Consider the following 13,814-nt stretch of genomic DNA (forward strand, 5'->3'; position numbering starts at 1 on the left):
TGGCTCACGCTGACCTCTCTCAGCGTGGGAGGAGCCAGTGTGTGGCAGGGGCTCATGCCTCTGGGCAGGGTACCAGAGGCATGGGCATCAACAGGCCACCGTGAGGGAGGAGCTGGGCCGGATGTGGGCTGCTGGGAGGCAGGCAGGGACTTGGACCCGGGTGGCCGCCGTGGGGGCGAGAGCTGGGCCTAGAGAGGCCCCTGGGAGGCAAGAGCGGGACCTGCAGAGGCCATTCTCCAACCATTGCTGGGCCCGTACAGGCCACCGGGCTGCAGGAATGAGGCCCAAAGAACTTGGCTGGAGAAAGTTCGGGACCTACAAAGGCGGTTGGGAGCTGGGCAGGAGTTGAGCCAAAAGAGCTTGCTTACTTGCTGGGAGGCACGGCCGGGAGATGCTGACTTCAGGACAACTTGGGCCTGCAGAGGTCACCGGGAGGCCCAAGCTTGGCGTGGAGGAGCCCACCGACCGGAGACCATTTGGGGCCTGCAGGTGCCATTGGAGGGCATGAGCTCATCGTGGAGGGGGCACCGTGAGGCCTGACCTGGGCTTGGGGAGCTTGGCTTGAGGAAGCTGTGGTCCGACCAAGGACGCCAGGAGATGGGTAGGCACTGAGTCCAAAGAGGTTGTTGAGAGGCAGGAGTCGGGCCTGGAGACGCAGCCAGGAAGAGGAGCTTGGCCCGGAGAGGACGCCTGGAGGGTGCAAGTGGGTCTGGAGAGGCCGACTTGAGGAGGTTCTCAGCCCGGAGAGGCCGCCGGAAGGGAAAAACTGGGACTGGAAAGGCTGTTGTGAGGAATGAGCCCCATGGGCCTGAAGAGGCCACTGGCAGGCGGGAGCTGGGTGTGTAGAAGCTGCTGAAAGGTTGGGAGCTTGGCTTGGGGGGTCCACAGTGAGGCAGATGCTGGGCCTGAAGAATCTGCTTAAAAAGATTTAAGCACATTTACATTTATTAGGCACTTTATTTCCATTATTACATATATATAAATATATATATACGTATTATATATCCAATATATAATAAAATAATTATACAACTCACCATAATGTAGAATCAGTGGGCGTGTTAAGCTTGTTTTCCTGAAACTGGATGGTCCCACCTGAGCGTGATGGGAGAAAGTGACAGATCAATAGGTATTAGATACTCATAAGAACAGCGCAACCTAGATCCCTCACATGCACGGTTCACAACAGGGTGCGTTCTCCTATGAGAATCTAATGCTGCTGCTCATCTGAGAAGGTGGAGCTCAAGCGGGAATGTGAGCAAAGCGGAGTGGCTGTAAATACAGATGAAGCTTCCCTCACTCCCTCACTCAACACCACTCACCTCCTGCTGTGTGGCTCCCTACGGCTCCATGGCTCAGGGGTTGGGGACCCCTGCTCAAGTGCATCCAAAGCGACCCTTCCCACACCAGTCTTCATAGTGGTCAAGGGCAGCAACCACTTAGCTCCCAAGGCATGTGCCTCAGCTGGCATTTCGTCACAATCAACAGTAAGTGGTAGCTTGAGTCATTGTGAGGTCACTTCCTGGAAATCACCAGCATCCCATTTCCCACTGGCAAAGAGCTCAGCACTGCCCCCTGGGAAACCAAACCTATGCCCAAATCCCATCTGTGTGGGTTTATCTCCTGGGACCCTTCCTAACATATTAGTCAGAGTGCAATCAGGAAGCATAAACCACTGAAAAGTTTAAAGTGTTAAAATTTAATACGGAGAATTATTCATTATAACAGGTGAACAGCATAATGAGAGATTGGCTAGCACAAAGTAAAGAGAACTCTAGAGAATACAGGACTAGCCCAGGCCAGGCATGGTGGCTCATGCCTGAAATTCCAGCAATTTGAGAAGCTAATGCACGAGGATTGCTTAAGGCCAGGAGCTGGAGACCGGTCTGGACAACACAGTGAGACCCTGTCTCTATCCAAAAAAAAGAAAAAAGTTAGCTGGGAGTGGTGGTGCACACTTGTAGTCCCAGCTACTCGGAATGCTGAAGTTTGAGCCTGGGAGGTCAAGGCTGCAGCGAGGCATGATTATGCCACTACAGTCCAGCCTGGTGACAGAGCAAGACCCTGTCTCAAAGAACAAAACAACAAAAACCGTTTACAGACAGAAAAGAAATAGAGCCAATAAGCTGAGGAAAGATGTTGAAATGTGACAAGTAAAGTAACATGAGGTCTTTTGTCTATTTGAAATAATCAAACAAAAAATGACTTACTAAATTATAATACCCTGTGCTGGCAAAGGTGCAGTGAAATGGGCACTTTCTTATACTATGAGGGGTGTTTACATTGTGTATAAGCCTTCCCAGGTAAAGCCTGTCAATTTTTTAAAATAATGGAGACAGGGTCTCACCATACTGCCATACTGCCTCCTCCAACTCTTGGCCTCAAGCAATCCTCCTCTCTTAGCCTCCCAAAGTGCTAAGAGTATAGCTGGGAGGCACCCAAAACCCTGTCAATTTACATCAAGGGTAATGAGAATGTCCATTCACCATGACTCACAGTAATCTTACTTCTGGGGAGACAATTCAATCTAAACAAAAGGTCATCTGTACACACACAGTAAAAATCTGGGAGTAACTGAAGACAGAGTTGGTAAGTGAAATAAGAAACAGTTCTAAGAAATTAAACTATGGTATCAATAGGCACCTGGTATAAAAGGTCAGTTGATGTTAGCTGCTACATTTTTGTTGTTTTGAGACAGGGTCTCACTCTGTCACCCAGGCTGGAGTGCAGAGGCCTGATCATGACTCACTGCAGTCTCAGCCTCCCTGGGCTTGAGTGATCCTCCCACCTCAGCCTCCCAAGTAGCTGGGACTACAGGAACGTGCCACCACACTAGGCTAATTCATGTATTTTCCTGTAGGGATGGTGACTCCCCCTTTGTTTCCAAGGCCTATCGCAAACTCTTGGCCTCAAGCCATCCTCCTGCCTCAGCCTCCCAAAGTGTTGCGATTACCAGTGTGAGCCACCACACCTGGCCAGCTGCTACTTTTAGCAATATTATTATTATTATTCCGCTCAACTAAAAATTATTATTTTCAAGGCTATGCAACAGTATGTATCCTACAGCGTAATTGTAAAAACATAAACAGTTGCCGTCCCTCAGTATACAGAATTAGTTACAGCCCCCCATCTCTGCATATACCAAAATCCATGCTTACTCACGTTTCGCTGTTACCCCTCTGGAATCCACGTATACGAAAATACCAAATATTAGTTGGGCATAGTGGCAAGCACCTGTAGTCTCAGCCACGTGGGAGGTTGAGATGGGAGGATCGCTTCAGCCTGGAAGGTTGAGGCTGCAGTCAGCTGCGATAGCACTACTACCCTCCAGCCTCAGACAACAGAGGGAGACCCTGTCTCAGAAAAAAAAAAAAAACAAAATAAAACAGGTTAGAAATTGTAATGAGGTCTGTTGGGCAAAATTCCATATAAGCATAGTATAAATTAATAAAGCAAATCGTGATAAATTAGTACGATTGACTTTCTGGAGTTTCTGACAATAAAAGTAAGGAAAATGCAGAACACAAAGACAGAGAGTAAAAAGAGAAATTAGGAAAGCATTCTACATGTTTAATAGGAAGACACTGGCCGTGTTCCTGCAGCGGCAGTATGTCGTGACATGACATACTTTGGAGAGAAGTTAACAGATGAGGAAGTTGATAAAAATCATCAGAGAAGCAAAATACTGGTAGCGACACTCAAGGAAACCACGAAATTTCCATAACTTATGTCAGCAAAGTGGGAATATTGTACAGTGTGCGTTGAAGTTCCTATACAACATTGTTTATCTGCCGTTGGTTTGTAAGGAATGTATATACTAACAGTTCTTCTTGCTGTCAAAAGAATATGTGTGAATAAGTCATTTTAACTTATTCTTCTGTTTTTCTTTTATCTTCCTGCCATCATCCCACAGCCTTACTTTAGAAATTTTTTCTTTAGAAAATTGAACAAGTGCCCCTTGTGGTGGCACATACCTCGAGGATGGGAGGCAGGGGTGGAAGGGTTACTTGAGGCCATTAGTTTGACACCAGCCTGGCCAACAAAGTGAGACCCCATGTCTGCAAAACAATTTAAAAATTAGCCAAGTATCGTCATGTATACCTACAGTCCCAGCTACCTCAACTTGCGGAGAAAGTTCAGGGCCTGGAGAGAAGGCTGGGAGGCAGGAGCTGGGTCTAAAGAGGCCATTGTAACGATGGAGCTGTGCCTGTGGAGGCTGTTGTGAGGCAGTAGGCTCATCTGCGGAGACTGCCGTGAGGTAGGGTATGGGCCTCAATAGGCCATTGTGAGTCATGAGCTTGGTCTGTAGAGGCTGACTGGAGAGAGTTCTGGGCCTGGCGAGGCTGCCGGGAGGTAGGAGCTGGGCCAAAAGATTGAAGCACATTTACGTTTATTAGGCACTTCATTTCCATTATTACACTGGAATATATAATGAAATAATTATAGAACTCACCATAATGTAGAATCAGTGGGCGTGTTAAGCTCGTTTTCCTGAAACTGGATGGTCCCACCTGAGCGTGATGGGAGAAAGTGACAGATCAATAGGTATTAGATTCTCATAAGAACAGCGCAACCTGGATCCCTCACATGCACGGTTCACAACAGGGTGCGTTCTCCTATGAGAATCTAATGCTGCTGCTCATCTGAGAAGGTGGAGCTCAGGCGGGAATGTGAGCAAAGGGGAGTGGCTGTAAATACAGACGAAGCTTCCCTCACTCCCTCACTCGACACCACTCACCTGCTGTGTGGCTCCTTACGGCTCCATGGCTCAGGGGTTGGGGACCCCTGCTCAAGTGCATCCAAAGCGACCCTTCCCACACCAGTCTTCATACTAGTCAAGGGCAGCAACCACTTAGCCCCCAAGGCATGTGCCTCAGCTGGCATTTCATCACAATCAACAGTAAGTGGTAGCTTGAGTCACTGTGAGGTCACTTCCTGGAAATCACCCTAACCCTGGGCCCTGACCCTAAAACCCTAACCCTGGGCCATGACCCTAAAACCCTAACCCTGGGTCCTGACCCTAAAACCCTAACCCTGGGCCCTGACCCTAAAACCCTAACCCTGGGCCCTGACCCTAAAAACCTAACCCTGGGCCCAGGCACGGACCCTAAAACCCTAACCCTGGGCCCTGGCCCTGAGCCTAAAACCCTAACCCTGGGCCCTGGCCCTGAGCCTAAAACCCTAACCCTGGGCCCAGGCCCTGACCCTAAAACCCTAACCCTGGGCACTGGCCCTAAACCTAAAACCCTAACCCTGGGCCCTGGCCCTGAGCCTAAAACCCTAACCCTGGGCCCTGGACCTGACCCTAAAACCCAAACCCTGGGCCCTGGCCCTGAGCCTAAAACCCTAACCCTGGGCCCTGGCCCTGAGCCTAAAACCCTAACCCTGGGCCCTGGCCCTGAGCCTAAAGCCCTAACCCTGGGCCCTGACCCTAAAACAACCCTAACTTTGGGCCCTGGCCCTGACCCTAAAACACCTTTAGCCCTGGGCCCTGGCCCTGACCCTAAAACAACCCTAACCTGGGCCCTGGCCCTGACCCTAAAACAACCCTAACCCTGGGCCCTGGCCCAAATTGTAATGAGGTCTGTTGGGCAAAATTCCATATAAGCATAGTATAAATTAATAAAGCAAATCGTGATAAATTAGTACGATTGACTTTCTGGAGTTTCTGACAATAAAAGTAAGGAAAATGCAGAACACAAAGACAGAGAGTAAAAAGAGAAATTAGGAAAGCATTCTACATGTTTAATAGGAAGACACTGGCCGTGTTCGTGCAGCGGCAGTATGTCGTGACATGACATACCTTGGAGAGAAGTTAACAGATGAGGAAGTTGATAAAAATCATCAGAGAAGCAAGATACCGGTAGCGACACTCAAGGAAACCACGAAATTTCCATAACTTACGTCAGCAAAGTGGGAATATTGTACAGTGTGTGTTAAAGTTCCTATACAACATTGTTTATCTGCCGTTTGTTTGTTTGTAAGGAATGTATATACTAAAAGTTCTTCTTGCTGTCAAAAGAATATGTGTGAATAAGTCGTTTTAACTTATTCTTCTGTTTTTCTTTTATCTTCCTGCCATCATCCCACAGCCTTACTTTAGAAATTTTTTCTTTAGAAAATTGAACAAGTGCCCCTGGTGGTGGCACATACCTCGAGGATGGGAGGCAGGGGTGGAAGGGTCACTTGAGGCCATTAGTTTGACACCAGCCTGGCCAACAAAGTGAGACCCCATGTCTGCAAAACAATTTAAAAATTAGCCAAGTATCGTCATGTATACCTACAGTCCCAGCTACCTCAACTTACAGAGAAAGTTCAGGGCCTGGAGAGAAGGCTGGGCGGCAGGAGCTGGGTCTAAAGAGGCCATTGTAACGATGGAGCTGTGCCTGTGGAGGCTGTTGTGAGGCAGTAGGCTCATCTGCGGAGACTGCCGTGAGGTAGGGTATGGGCCTCAATAGGCCATTGTGAGTCATGAGCTTGGTCTGTAGAGGCTGACTGGAGAGAGTTCTGGGCCTGGCGAGGCTGCCGGGAGGTAGGAGCTGGGCCAAAAGATTGAAGCACATTTACGTTTATTAGGGACTTCATTTCCATTATTACACTGGAATATATAATAAAATAATTATAGAACTCACCATAATGTAGAATCAGTGGGCGTGTTAAGCTTGTTTTCCTGAAACTGGATGGTCCCACCTGAGCGTGATGGGAGAAAGTGACAGATCAATAGGTATTAGATTCTCATAAGAACAGCGCAACCTGGATCCCTCACATGCACGGTTCACAACAGGGTGCGTTCTCCTATGAGAATCTAATGCTGCTGCTCATCTGAGAAGGTGGAGCTCAGGCGGGAATGTGAGCAAAGGGGAGTGGCTGTAAATACAGACGAAGCTTCCCTCACTCCCTCACTCGACACCACTCACCTGCTGTGTGGCTCCTTACGGCTCCATGGCTCAGGGGTTGGGGACCCCTGCTCAAGTGCATCCAAAGCGACCCTTCCCACACCAGTCTTCATACTAGTCAAGGGCAGCAACCACTTAGCCCCCAAGGCATGTGCCTCAGCTGGCATTTCATCACAATCAACAGTAAGTGGTAGCTTGAGTCACTGTGAGGTCACTTCCTGGAAATCACCCTAACCCTGGGCCCTGACCCTAAAACCCTAACCCTGGGCCATGACCCTAAAACCCTAACCCTGGGTCCTGACCCTAAAACCCTAACCCTGGGCCCTGACCCTAAAACCCTAACCCTGGGCCCTGACCCAAAAAACCTAACCCTGGGCCCAGGCCCGGACCCTAAAACCCTAACCCTGGGCCCTGGCCCTGAGCCTAAAACCCTAACCCTGGGCCCTGGCCCTGACCCTAAAACCCTAACCCTGGGCCCAGGCCCTGACCCTAAAACCCTAACCCTGGGCACTGGCCCTAAACCTAAAACCCTAACCCTGGGCCCTGGACCTGACCCTAAAACCCTAACCCTGGGCCCTGGCACTGATCCTAAAACCCTAACCCTGGGCCCTGGCCCTGAGCCTAAAACCCTAACCCTGGGCCCTGGGCCCTGACCCTAAAACCCTAACCCTGGGCCCTGGCCCCGAGCATAAAACCCTAACCCTGGGCCCTGGCCCTGAGCCTAAAACCCTAACCCTGGGCCCTGGACCTGACCCTAAAACCCAAACCCTGGGCCCTGGCCCCGAGCATAAAACCCTAACCCTGGGCCCTGGCCCTGAGCCTAAAACCCTAACCCTGGGCCCTGGCCCTGAGCCTAAAACCCTAACCCTGGGCCCAGGCCCTGCCCCTAAAACCCTAAACCTGGGCCCTGGCCCTGACCCTAAAACCCTAACCCTGGGCCCTGGCCCTGACCATAAAACACTAACCCGGGCCCAGGCCATGACCCTAAAAGCCTAACCCTGGGCACTGGCCCTAACCCTAAAACCCTAATCATGGGCCCTAGCCCTGAGCCTAAAACCATATCCCTGGGCCCTGGCATTGATCCTAAAACCCTAACCCTGGGCACTGGCCCTGAGCCTAAAACCTTAACCCTGGGCCCTGGCCCTGACCCTAAAACCCTAACCCAGGGCCCTGGCCATGAGCCTGAAACCATAACCCTCGGCCCTGGCCCTGAGCCTAAAACCCTAACCCTGGGCCCTGGCCCTGACCCTAAAACCCAAACCCTGGGCCCTGGCCGTGAGCCTAAAACCCTAACCCTGGGCCCTGGCCCTGAGCCTAAAACCCTAACCCTGGGCAATGGCCCTGAGCATAAAACCCTAACATTGGGCCCTGGCCCTGAGCCTAAAATCCTAACCCTGGGCCATGGCCCTTACCCTAAAACGCTAACCCTGGGCCCTGGCCCTGATCCTAAAACCCTAACAGTGGCCCCTGACCCTAAAACAACCCCAACCCCGGGCCCTGACCCTAAAACAACCCTAACCCCGGGCCCTGACCCTAAAACAACCCTAACCCTGGGACCTCACCCTAAAACAACACTAACCCTGGGCCCTGACCCTTAAACAACCCTAACCCTGGGCCCTGACCCTAAAACAACCCTAACCCTGGGCCCTGACCCTAAAACAACCCTAACCCTGGCCGCTGACACTAAAACAGCCCTAACCCTGGGCCCCGACCCTAAAACAACCCTAACCCTGGGCCCCGACCCTAAAACAAGCCTAACCCTGGGCCCTGACCCTGAAACAACCCTAACCCTGGGCACTGACCCTGAATCAACCCTAACCCTGGGCCCTGACACTGAAACAACCCTAACCCTGGGCCCTGACCCTGAAACAACCCTAATCCTGGGCCCTGACCCTGAAACAACCCTAACCCTGGGCCCTGACCCTGAAACAACCCTAACCCTGGGCACTGACCCTGAAACAAACCTAACCCTGGGCCCTGACCCTGAATCAACCCTAATCCTGGGCCCTGACCCTAAAACAACCCTAAGCCTGGGCCCTGATCCCAAAACAAAACTAACCCTGGGCCCTGACCCTAAAACCCTAACCCTGGGCCCTGGGCCCTGAACCTAAAACCCTAACCCTGGGCCCTGGTCCCTGACCCTAAAACCCTAACCCTGGGCCCTGACCCTAAAACAAACCTAACCCTGGGCCCTGACCCTAAAACCCTAACCCTGGGCCCTGGGCCCTGACCCTGAAACCGTAACCCTGGGCCCTGGGCCCTGACTCTAAAACCCTAACCCTGGGTCCTGGGCCCTGACCCTAAAACCCTAACACTGGGCCCTGGGCCCTGACACTAAAACCCTAACACTGGGCCCTGGGCCCTGACCCTAAAACCCTAACCCTGGACCCTGGCCCTGAGCCTAAATCCCTAACCCGGGGCCCTGACCCTAAAACAACCCTAACCCTGGAACCTGGCCCTCAAGCTAAAACAACCCTACCCCTGGGCCCTGGCCCTCAACCTAAAACAACCCTAACCCTGGGCCCTGGCCCTGACCCTAAAACAACCCTAACCCTGGGCCCTGGCCCTGACCCTAAAACAACCCTAACCCTGGGCCCTGGCCCTTAACCTAAAACAACCCTAACCCTGGGCCCCGACACTAAAACAACCCTAACCCAGGGCCGTGACCCTAAAACAACCCTAACCCTGGGCCCTGACCCTAAAACGCTAACCCTGGGCCCTGGCCCTGAGCCTAAAACCATAACCCTGGACCCTGGCCCTTACCCTAAAACCCTAAGCCTGGGCCCTGGCCCTGATCATAAAACCCTAACCATGGGCCCTGACCCTAAAACAACCCTAACCCTGGGCCCTGACCCTAAAACAACCCTAACCCTGGGCCCTGACCCTAAAACGCTAAACCTGGGCCCTGGCCCTGAGCCTAAAACCCTAACCGTGGGCCCTGGCACTGAGCCTACAACCCTAACCCTGGGCCCTGGAACTGAGTGTAAAACCCTAACCCTGGCCCCTGGCCCTGACCCTAAAACCCTAACACTGCGCCCTGGCCCTGAGCCTTAAACCCTAACCCTAGGGGGTGGCCCTGAGCCTAAAACCCTAACCCTGTGCCCTGGCCCTGAGCCTAAAACCCTAACCCTGGGCCCTGGGCCTGACCCTAAAACCCTAACCCTGGGCCCTGGCCCTGACCTTAAAACCCTTACCCTGGGCCCTGACCCTGAGCCTAAAACCCTAACCCTGGGCCCTGGCCCTGAGCCTAAAACCCTAACCCTGGGCCCTGGCCCTGAGCCTAAAACCCTAACCCTGGGCCCTGGCCCTGACCCTAAAACCTTAACCCTGGGCCCTGACCATGAGCCTAAAACCCTAACCCTGGGCCCTGGCCCTGAGCCTAATACCCTAACGCAGGGCCCTGGCCCTGAGCCTAAAACCCTAACCCTGGGCCCTGACCCTAAAACCCTAAACCTGGGCCCTGACCCTAAATCCCTAACCCTGGGCCCTGACCCTAAATCCCTAACCCTGGGCCCTGGCCCTGAGCCTAAAACCCTAACCCTGGGCCTTGGCCTTGAGCCTAAAACCCTAACCCTGGCCCTGGCCCTGAGCCGAAAACCCTAACCTTGGGCTCTGGCCCTGAGCCTGAAACCCCAACCCTGGGCCCTGGCCCTGAGCCTAAAACCCTAACCCTGGGCCCTGGCCCTGAGCCTAAAACCCTAACCCTGGACCCTAGCCCTAAAAGAACCTAACACTGGGCCCTGACCCTAAAACAACCCTAACCCTGGGACCAGACCCTAAAACAACCATAATCCTGGCCCTGGCCATGACCCTAAAACAACCCTAACCGTGGGACCTGGCCATGACCCTAAAACAACCCTAACCCTGGGCCCTGGCCCTGACCCTAAAAAACCCTAAACCTGGGCCCTGGCCCTGAGCCTAAAACCCTAACCCTGGGCCGTGGACCTGAGTCTAAAACCCTAACCCTGGGCCCTGAATCTAAAACAACCCTAACTTAGAGCCCTGGCCCTGACCCTAAAACAACCCTAACCCTGGGCCCTGGCCCTGACCCTAAAACAACGCTAACCCTGGGCCCTGGCCCTGACCCTATAACAACCCTAACCCTGGGCCCTGACCCTAAAACAACCCTAACCCTGGGCCCTGACCCTAAAACAACCAAAACCCTGGGCCATGACCCTAAAACAACCCTAACCCTGAGCCCCGGGCCCTGACCCTAAAGTCCGAACACTGGGCCCCGGGCCCTGGTCCTAAAGCCCTAACCCTGGGCCCCGGACCCTGACCCTAAAGCCCTAACCCTGGGACCCGGGCCCTGACCCTAAAGCCTTAACCCTGGGCCCCGGGTCCTGCCCCTAAAGGCCTAACCATGAGCCCCGTGCCCTGCCCCTATAGCCCTAACACTGGGCCCCGGGCCCTGGCCCTAAAGCCCTAACCCTGGGCCCAGGGCCCAGGCCCTAAAGCCCTAACCCTGGGCCCTAGCCCTAAAAGAACCATAACCCTGTGCCCTGACCCTAAAACAACCCTAACCCTGGGCCCTGACCCTAAAAAAACCCTAAACCTGGGCCCTGGCCCTGAGCCTAAAACCCTAACCCTGGGCCCTGGACCTGAGCCTAAAACCCTAACCCTGGGCCCTGAACCTAAAACAACCCTAACTTTGGGCAATGGCCCTGACCCTAAAACAACGCTAACCCTGGGCCCTGGCCCTGACCCTATAACGACCCTAACCCTGGGTCCTGACCCTAAAACAACCCTAACCCTGGGCCCTGATCCTAAAACAACCCAAACCCTGGGCCGTGACCCTAAAACAACCCTAACTTTGGGCCCTGGCCCTGACCCTAAAACAACCCTAACCCTGGGCCCCGGGCCCTGACCCTAAAGCCCTAATCCCGGGCCCCGGGCCCTGACCCTAAAGCCCTAACCCCGGGGCCCGGGCCCTGACGCTAAAGCCCTAACCCCGGGCCCCGGGCCATGGCCCTAAAGCCCTAACCCCGGGCCCCGGGCCCTGGCCCTAAAGCCCTAACCCCGGGCCCCGGGCCCTGGCCCTAAAGCCCTAACCCCGGGCCCCGGGCCCTGGCCCTAAAGCCCTAACCCCGGGCCCCGGGCCCTGGCCCTAAACCACTAACCCCGGGCCCCGGGCCCTGGCCCTAAAGCACTAACCCCGGGCCCCGGGCCCTGGCCCTAAAGCACTAACCCCGGGCCCCGGGCCCTGGCCCTAAAGCCCTAACACCGGGCCCCGGGCCCTGGCCTACAGCCCTAACCCTGGGCCCCGGGCCCTGACCCTAAAACCCTAACCCTGGGCCCTGGCCCTGACCATAAAACCCTAACCGTGGGCCCTGACCCTAAAACAACCCTAACCCTGGGCCCTGACCCTAAAACAACCCTAACCCTTGGCCCTGACCCTATAACAACCCTAACCCTGGGCCCTTACCCTAAAAAAACCCTAACCCTGGGCCCTGACCCTAAAACAACCCTAACCCTGGGCCCTGACCCAAAAACAACCCTAACCCTGGGCCCTGGCCCTGACCCTAAAACACCCCTAATCCTGGACCCTGGCCCTGACCCTAAAATATCCCTAACCCTGGGCCCTGGCCCTGAGCCTAAAACCCTAACCCTGGGCCCTGGACCTGAGCCTAAAACCCTAACCCTGGACCCTGACACTAAAACAACCCTAACTTTGGGCCCTGGTCCTGACCCTAAAACACCCCTAGCCCTGGGCCCTGGCCCTGACCCTAAAACAACCCTAAACCTGGGCCCTGGCCCTGACCCTAAAACAACCCTAACCCTGGGCCCTGGCCCTGAGCCTAAAACCCTAACCCTGGGCCCTGGCCCTGAGCCTAAAACCCTAACCCTGGGCCCTGGCACTGATCCTAAAACCCTAACCGTGGGCCCTGACCCTAAAACAACCCTAACCCTGGGCCCTGACCCTAAAACAACCCCCAACCCTGGGCCCTAACACTAAAACCACCCTAACCCTGGGCCCTGGGCCCTGACCCTAAAACCCTAACCCTGGGCCCTGGGCCCTGACCCTAAAACCCTAACCCTGGGCCCTGGTCCCTGACCCTAAAACCCTAACCCTGGGCCCTGGGCCCTGACCCTAAAACCCTAACCCTGGGCCCTGGTCCCTGACCCTAAAACCCTAACCCTGGGCCCTGGGCCCTGACCCTAAAACCCTAACCCTGGGCCCTGACCCTAAAACCCTAACCCTGGGACCTGGGCCCTGACCCTAAAACCCTAACCCTGGGCCCTGACCCTAAAACCCTAAACCTGGGCCCTGACCCTAAATCCCTAACCCTGGGCTCTGACACTTAAACCCTAACCCTGGGCCCTGGCCCTGAGCCTAAAACCCTAACCCTGGGCCCTGTCCCTGGGCCTAAAACCCTAACCCTGGGCCCTGGCGCTGAGCCGAAAACCCTAACCTTGGACTCTGGCCCTGAGCCTGAAACCCCAACGCTGGGCCCTGGCCCTGAGCCTAAAACCCTAACCCTGGGCCCTGGCCCTGAGCCTAAAACCCTAACCCTGGACCCTAGCCCTAAAAGAATCATAAACCTGGGCCCTGACAGTAAAACAACCCTAACCATGGGCCCTGACCCTAAAACAACCATAATCCTGGGCCCTGGCCCTAACCCTAGAACAACCCTAACCCTGGGACCTGGCCATGACCCTAAAACAACCCTAACACTGGGCCCTGGCCCTGACCCTAAAACAACCCTAAACCTGGGCTCTGGCCCAGAGCCTAAATCCCTAACCCTGGGCCCTGGACCTGAGCCTAAAACCCTAACCCTGGGCTCTGAACCTAAAACAACCCTAAATTTGGGCTCTGGCCCTGACCCTAAAACAACCCTAACCCTGGGCCCTGGCCCTGACCCTAAAACAATGCCAACCCTGAGCCCTGGCCTAGACCCAATAACAACCCTAACCCTT

At 54.3% G+C, this 13,814-nt stretch overlaps 1 long non-coding RNA gene across 9 annotated transcripts in view; it reads right to left on the reverse strand.

Annotated features, from left to right (window-relative positions):
• Window positions 1-201: 201 nt before the first annotated feature.
• LOC134758023 (uncharacterized) overlaps window positions 202-13,814 on the reverse strand; it is a 371,496-nt gene continuing 357,883 nt past the window's right edge. For 7 of the 9 annotated variants that reach the window (XR_010132725.1, XR_010132724.1, XR_010132733.1 and 4 more), the window contains 4 exons: window positions 6,633-6,690; window positions 6,307-6,539; window positions 1,038-1,095; window positions 202-914 (listed from right to left, as the gene is read on the reverse strand). This is a non-coding gene — a long non-coding RNA (uncharacterized lncRNA). Of the gene's footprint in view, window positions 918-1,037; window positions 1,096-4,130; window positions 4,361-4,453; window positions 4,512-6,306; window positions 6,540-6,632; window positions 6,691-13,814 lie in introns of those variants that run through there. The other 2 variants (XR_010132727.1, XR_010132726.1) reach the window with 2 other exon arrangements.

The sequence above is a fragment of the Gorilla gorilla genome, chromosome 2, assembly GCF_029281585.2.
Source record: "Gorilla gorilla gorilla isolate KB3781 chromosome 2, NHGRI_mGorGor1-v2.1_pri, whole genome shotgun sequence".
Lineage (NCBI taxonomy): Eukaryota > Metazoa > Chordata > Mammalia > Primates > Hominidae > Gorilla > Gorilla gorilla.